The sequence below is a fragment of the Macaca mulatta genome, chromosome X, assembly GCF_049350105.2.
Source record: "Macaca mulatta isolate MMU2019108-1 chromosome X, T2T-MMU8v2.0, whole genome shotgun sequence".
Lineage (NCBI taxonomy): Eukaryota > Metazoa > Chordata > Mammalia > Primates > Cercopithecidae > Macaca > Macaca mulatta.
The window spans coordinates 118873644-118881497 of record NC_133426.1 but is presented as its reverse complement, the minus strand read 5'-3'; positions in this window follow the sequence as shown (position 1 = coordinate 118881497).

Genomic DNA, 7854 nt, shown 5'->3' with positions numbered 1-7854 from the left:
CTGCCTAAACCTGGACCAGGAGTACTACGGCCCTGTGTTATCAACCTTGCTTTCAGTTTCCTGTGTTTCTGTCCAGATTTTCCACCATGGAGATATATATCTTTTTGGAGTACAGTTATGTCTTCTAAATTTCCTCTGTCTAAATTTTAACCAGCATCGATATATGTTAGCAGAAGGATTCTCCAAATATGAAATAACGATGCCATTTTGAATGCCTCCTGAAGTGCCTTTCATTTACTTTTATTTCTGTTACTTGATTTTCAAATAAGTTAGCTTTTTGACTTGCAACTCATTGGTAACATTTAAAATAACTGAAAGAAAAATTCCTTCTGGAGTTTGTGTCTGAAGTGAGGACATTGCTGTCTCTCTCTTCAGGAATAGTGAAACGGATTGAAAAGGACCACTCAAAAAAAGAAGGTGAAAACACTATGGAATTCTTCCAGAACAGGCTTTGAAGGAGGATAATATCCTCAATGATCCCACAATGATTCCTTGGACTGACACACAATAGCCAACACAATGGCCAATAGCCATTAAATACTGTAAGTACAATTTGACGCTGAGCTGCTAGAAACTTGGCCTAAAACTACCAGAGCCATCCAGAATAAGCCAAAAGAAACATTTCCTTGAAGTCTAAAGTTAAACCATGACACATTAATCAATATTAATAACAAGATTAGTAATACCTAGGGGATACCTAGGGGAATGACTGTTGGCGATAATGTGAAATAAGGATATCCAAAAAGCCACTCCTCCATAAAAGCAATAAGAACACTGGAAAAAAATGGAAAAATCAATTTTTCTAGAACTCTGGAAATTAACCATAGGCTTGCAACAATCTAAGAAGCATTTTGCTCGTTCCTCCTAGGCCTAGCCTGAAGGTAGCCCTCTCATTTCAACTACAGAAGAAAGTGCCCCGGTCAAGTTATCATAATGTTATCCTGTTGTTATCTCTGACGGTCCTTGGAAGACTAGAAATCTGACAGATAGAACCGCCCCGCTCCCAAATGGTATTTTGTTTTATGAATTGAATCAGACTCTCAATGACCACATGAACAACTGTGTTGTCCCACAGGGTCTACTTCTCCTTCCTTTGTTTCCCTGTAGCATTCTATTTGTAAACATGCATGGCTGTCAACATGAAAACTTTGTGATCAAAGGAGCTATGGGATCAGGGCTTGAAACAGAATTGCTGAAAAATAGTTAGATTAGTCATTGCTTTGAACAGATTAAAGCAGCATGAACACCTGCCATGCTGAGGGGACAAAAGGTAAGACTGTAGGAATAAACTAAACACACCTTACTTCCAGGGGAACATATAGGGCAAACTGAACATCATCAAATCTGTTTCTTCCTCTTCTGAGAGACTAATGAATGGAAATAGTGAAAAGACATTCGGCACTGACATGAAATCATTAGACTTCTAGCTAACTTCATTGCTAGAGGAGTAGCATAAATGTTTTTGTTACTGATATTTCTCTACGTAACATTGACATGATAAAGGCAGAGTTTGGTAATGAGCCAATATAAACTGAATGGTTAGTGCACACCAGGTTGTGGGATGGAGTTGGGGAAAGGAGTGGAAAGACAAGGAAAATAAGCATTTCCAAATAATTACCACTTGTCAGTCTCCAACTCTATAAGTGCTTCATAATTGCCTTTGGCTCGGCCTTGAGGTTTTTCCATTGAATATTTGCTGAGAAGATTAAATATCATGCACAAAAAAGGAAGCTTCTAGACAAAAAATAAAATGTATCCCCAATGTGAGACCATGCTCTGTGAGACCATGCACTGATATCAGCATTCACAGTCAGTCTGAAACTGTCTTGTGTGCCTGAACCTGGTTGAGAATGATATCCTTCCATTTGGAAAAGTTACAAAAGAAGGAGATTTAAATTCTTTGACATACTGTGACTACTCCTCTGTTTCTTGACTTTATTTCAGACAGTGTGGCCAGATCTCTTTTCCATGGGAAGGAGAGAAAGCAGAGGGATCCTCAGAAGCCCCTGCTTGATCTCCCTCTACAAATCCCTTGTGTAAACCAGATGGTCAGTGCCGAGAAAAGCAGAAACAAACAGTGCTTTACTGAGTCCTGAAAAACTGGATAGGTGGGAAAATAACCTCAATTAATGCTAACAGAGTAATGGTTCTCTACTGTTTCCTCTCATAGTTCTCCATGTCCTACATTCACCTCTATTAAAGCAAAAACCCTGGATGATCTCTTTGCACAGTTATTTAACCTGAATTCCATCCATGGATGGGCTGTGGGTACTGAGGGGGGTCTATGAATCTATGCAAATATTAAGCAACAATTCACATGCATATGCCCATAGGTGCTTTTCTAAACACAGAGATTTCATAGCTTGTATCAGATTTTCAATGGGATTTTTTACTCTGAAAATTTTAAAAAACATAATTTTAGATGCCACCATTACTGAACATTTGTATGTTTTTCCTCTTGAATTTCAGCAGATTTAAAGGGAAGGGGGAGAAAAGAAAAGGAAAGAAAAGAAAAGAAAAGGAAAGGAAAAAAAAGAAAAAAGAAAGTGGGAACTCACAATGGTTGTGTCTCGACAGTTGAGAGGGCAATTCATCTCAGTCGGAACCAATTGGTTGGGATAATTAAAAAGAGATCGATCCACTGCCTAGGTCTCTGCCACGTTTTTTAATCTCTTTAAGATTCCTGTCTTCTCCATTCCCTCTGTTCCTTCCAGAAGGAAAGAAATCTCCAACTCCAATACAGACAAGCATTTTCTTAGAGGATCGCTATCATTTATTTCAGCAGATAAATAAAAAGCCAAACTCCTTACAATGACTACAAGGTTTACATGCTAGCATTCCCATTCCACGCACCATTTTTCCGAGCTTACCTTCTGCCATCCTCCACCTGGCTCATGCTACTCCCACCACACTGGCCTTTTACTGTTCTTAAAACACACAAGCATGTTCCAGCCTAATATCCTTTATATTAGTCATTGGTTGCTCCCTCTATCTAGAAATAATCTTCCACCAGAAATCCCCAAAGCTGGCTCTCTTGCTTTCTTCAGTTCTTTACTTAAATATCACCTTCTCAGAAAGGCCTTTTCTGTCCACCTTACTTAAAATAGCGACTAACCCCCACCCCAGATTTCCCTTTCCCCCTTGCCTTGCTTCATTTTTCTTTTTAGCATGTCTCACCACCTGAAATGTAATTATTCTTCTCTCCTCCCACCAGACTGACTGTAAACTCCGTATGAAGGTAGAAACACCATCTGCCATATTCATTGCACCTTATGCCAGTACCTAGCACAATGCCTAGCACATAGTGGGTACTCGATAAATAGTTGCTGAATGAACAAGAGCAGGAAATGATGAGCAAAGGGTTCAATATCAAAGCTCCCAAACTGAGTTTCTCATTGTCAATTTAGGGTAAAAGAGATAAATCTGTATTAATCATGCACTTCGTTTCAATTACAAAGCCAGATGAAACCTTGAAGTATAAGTTCCATTGCCAAGCACCCCAATCTAGATTAAAACTCTCATTATTCTTTGTCAAAGCTTCCTCCCTTTTTCTTTCATAGCACTATTCAAAATGTGTTATTATTATGTGTGTATTTATTTGCATAAAACGTGTTTAACGTCTGCTTCCTCTCATTAGAATGTAAGTTTATAAGGGGAGGGACTTGGTCCACCTTGTTGACTGCTCGTATTGCCAGCACCTAGTGCACTAATGGGGACCAGGTAGACTCTCAACAAATATAAGTTGCACGAGTAAATGAACTCATGAAAGACCTTTATAGAAACAAATATTCTTTTTCCTTAGCTACACTGTCCCAATATCAAGACAAGTGTACACAGTTTAAAAAATAGATAATCCCCTCAAAATCACCATTTGAGGATTTAGAGTAAAGGTGGGAGGCATATAGGAATGTAAATTCCCAATTAACATGAATATTTTACTTTCCATTTACGACATTGTGTGGACATTGTTATGACTCCACTATCCATGTGGAGTCTGGCTATAACTTTAAGAAAACTAGTCCACAAAAGGAAGTGAAAGAAGATTCTCCCATTTGATTTGATAGATGGGGAAAATAACTTAACATCGATAACTGCTAACATTCTGTTCTCTAGGTCCATGAAAGACACAGACATGAAATCCAGCTGCAAATGTGTTGTTCTGGATTTGACAATTTTTGTTGACTGACTTGACTGTTCAAATCACTCAAAGTTGGTTGAAAGTTGTTTTGTTTTCACATATAAAACAAATGCATAAGACTTGCTCTCGTTTTCTTTGGAGATACTGTCAAATAAAATGAAATCTTGTATATGTATAGCTCTTCACAGTTTAACATTTTTACCTGTACTGTTTCTTTAATTTAATACTCACTATTCTGAGAGACAGGTACTATCAACATTCCCATTTTCCAGATGAGAAAGTTGTGGCCAAGAGAGGAACAATGACATTATTCAGGTTAAACAGTTGGTAGAAGACAGAGTCCAGATTTTAAACTAGATTTTTAGCTCCAAGTCTAGTATTCCTTCCATGACATCTTTCTGATTCCAGATTTTTCCCCCAGGGAAGTTTGGTTGTCTAGGCTGACTGGCTTGTCCCAGTTTGCTGGATCTTTCCTGGTTTTAGCACTGAAAATCCTATGTTCCAGGAACCCTCTCAGTCCCAGGCAAAATGGAATGGTTCATCACCCTAGTTGTCACTCAGACCATACATACAACCGTACTCACCTTTCTTTCCACTTTAAGTACCCATATTTCAACCCAAATTCAATGTCACTGAATTTGATATTCCTATGTTCCTATTTATCATACGTATATCCTGTGCATACAGAAAACAAAGATTTAGAGAGAACCAGTCTATGTACATTTTGTCTATCCCTAATATAGTGTCTAGTACAAACAGGCACTTAATAAAGACTGTTTAATAATTTTGTGATAGGCAATGTGATTCATGTCCCAGGAAGAAGCAATGAATTTGGAATTAGAAGACTAGATTCAAGGCGGGGGTCTGCCACTCTTTTAGCTACAGGAAAGACCCTTTCGCTCTTCTAACCCTCAATTTCCTCATGTGAAATAGGCATAATAATCCCTGCTTTGTTCATCCTATAACGAGATATGTGTGAAAATAACCTGAAATGGTCTGGGCACATCAGCAGTTTTGTATTAGAAAGGTGCGAAGCTGAGGATGAGCCTAGCATCACGGGTAGTGTGAGGTAGAACAGCCTAGTTCATGTCAGCTGTTTCTGCACTCATCACTGCCCGGGAAGACAAGCAGTGGATCATTAAAGCAGTGGAAATTAACAGATTAGCTCCATCACAATCACATCATTCAGTCTGCACAGACACAACTTTAACTTTATCCTCATTATAGCCACCTCGTGGCTAAGAACACAGCACATTTTCATCCTTCTTGGAGCCTATTTTCTTATTTACTAAATTTGCCAAATGTATTTCCCTGCCTCTGGGTGCAATTGGCAATGGGCAGGATGTGACATGCTGCCATTAGTACCTAGACCACTTCTCAGATGACAGGAAACCCAGAAATAGCCCCATGCTCATACTTCTAGATAGCCAGAGCAAATGCAATTTAACTAACAATATTCAAGCCTTGAACCTTGGAAAGCTTGTAACCCACAATTTCCTCATCCAGAGAGGAAATGACATATGTAACAAACTCATCTCTCAGACACCCTGTTTACACTAAGTAACCTGGTGATGAGTTTATAACAAAAGCCAAAGATTAAATCTGAGAAAAAAAAAAATCATGAAAAAGAGCAGAAGAATTTGCAGTTTTGCATTTCACCATGATCTGGGAACTTTTTCTAGAGCCAGAGTGGGACCCACAGTGATACTAGTGTCACAGTGACCATGACAGCTGAGCTAAGGCAATGGTTTGAGTCTGAGTTTGGTGAAATCCCCCCACCAACTGCCAGGAAAAACGTTGATAACAGCGAAAGTATTAAATCAGTCATTGATACACCTCTACCTTCTTTTTTTTTTTTTTCTTTTGAGACAGAGTCTCGCTCTTGTCACCCAGGCTGGAGTGCAATGGTGCAATCTCAGCTCACTGCAACCTCTGCCTCCTGGGTTCAAGCAATTCACCTGCCTCAGCCTCCCAAGTAGCGGGGATTACAGGCGCCCACGATGACACCCGGCTGTTTCTTTGTATCTTCAGTAGAGACATGGTTTTGCCGTGTTGGCCAGGCTGGTCTCAAATTCCTGACTTCAGGTGATCCACATACCTCGGCCTCCCAAAGTGCTGGGATTACAGGTGTGAGCCACTGTGCCTGGCCTCTACTCTCCTTTTTATGCTCCCTTGCTATACCCTTAACCAGTGATTGGATCCTGTCAAGACAACTTTTCTTCTACGACCTTCTTTGCTAATGACACTGAGTAAAATGGGCAATAACCTCCCAAATTAGAATCCTGCCCCTATTCTTGCCCCTCTGAATTCTAAACTTCATACAACAGCCAAGGAGATCTTTCTAAATTCTCCATAGCTCCCTATGTCATACTGTGTAAATGGCAAGTCGTGACTATTACCCACAAGGCCCTCACCATCTCTCCTTCGACTCCCCAAGTTAGCTCTCTGGCCTAATTTCCTACTACTGTTTCTGTGGTTTACTTAATTTCTGCCATGCTGGTCCATTTGCTACCCTGTACATGCACCAGTCATTCTCCTACTTGAGGGCCTTTGTGCTTGTCCTGTACCCTCTGCCTACAATGTTCTTCCCCAGATATTTCTCTGTCCTTCAGCCTTTTACTCAAATCTCACCTTCTCAGTGATCCCTTCTCTGGTCTATCTAAAACTGTAACTTTGTCACTTAAGATACTTCTGATGTAATACTTCCTATCACCTCTTCCTGCTTTATTTTCCTAGCACTTAGCATGTCACATATAATAATATATTTTACTTAACATTTTTATTGTCTCTTTCCCTCAAAAAGACTGTCAGCTGCAGGAAAGTGAGAACTGTTGTCTCTCTTCTATCCCTAGTGCCTCGAAAAAGGTCTCAGTCATAGCAGGCACCTATTAAACATCTGTTAAAGGAAGTAACAAGAAAACAAGTAAATGATTCATCCTATACACTAAGCTAAAGTAATAATCAGCTGGGTTTTGTTTCTTTCCAGGAGAAAAAAAAATGACTAAATTGTTTAACCAGTGAAAATACATATACTTCCATATACAGACAGATACAGGAGATTCTAAGATACTTGAGGGACAAGAGGCTGCCTTCCCCCCTTGTCCTTAGAGGCACCATTCTCACCCACTCCCTGTACCTGAGGTCCTTAGTGGAAAAGACATATCAATGTGATGAGATGAAAGGACTGCTTCTGGTGCGGGTGAAACAAGTTTAATTATTTTATGCCATCACGAATTGACAAGTTACTATGTGCCAGGCCCTTTATACAACCACGCAAAATTCTCGCACTAACTTATCAAGATAGATATTATTATTCTCATTTTATAGAATAGGAAAGTAACACTCAGAGAAACCGAGCAACTATCAAAAACCCTCATGCCTAGAACTATTCCGAACTGGGTTTCAATCCCAGGTCAAAAGTATCCAGAGGCTCTGTTCTCTCTGCTCTATCGTGCTGCTGCAGGTGAAGCCAGGGTATGTATCTTTATCCGAGGTTTCCATTCTGACCAGTAGGTCAGACTCCTCAGACCTGACATTACTTGGCATTTTCCGTGAGCATTTTCAGTTTTCAACTACAGAAGGCCTCTGAACTGTCAGGAATTCAACTGTGGCCCTGCTCCACCCCCTGAAGCACATCATAACAAATATCAGTGTTCTCCCTTGCAGGCTATTGCCTGTGTTTCATTCCATTAGCATAATTGGAGCTGTAAGACCAA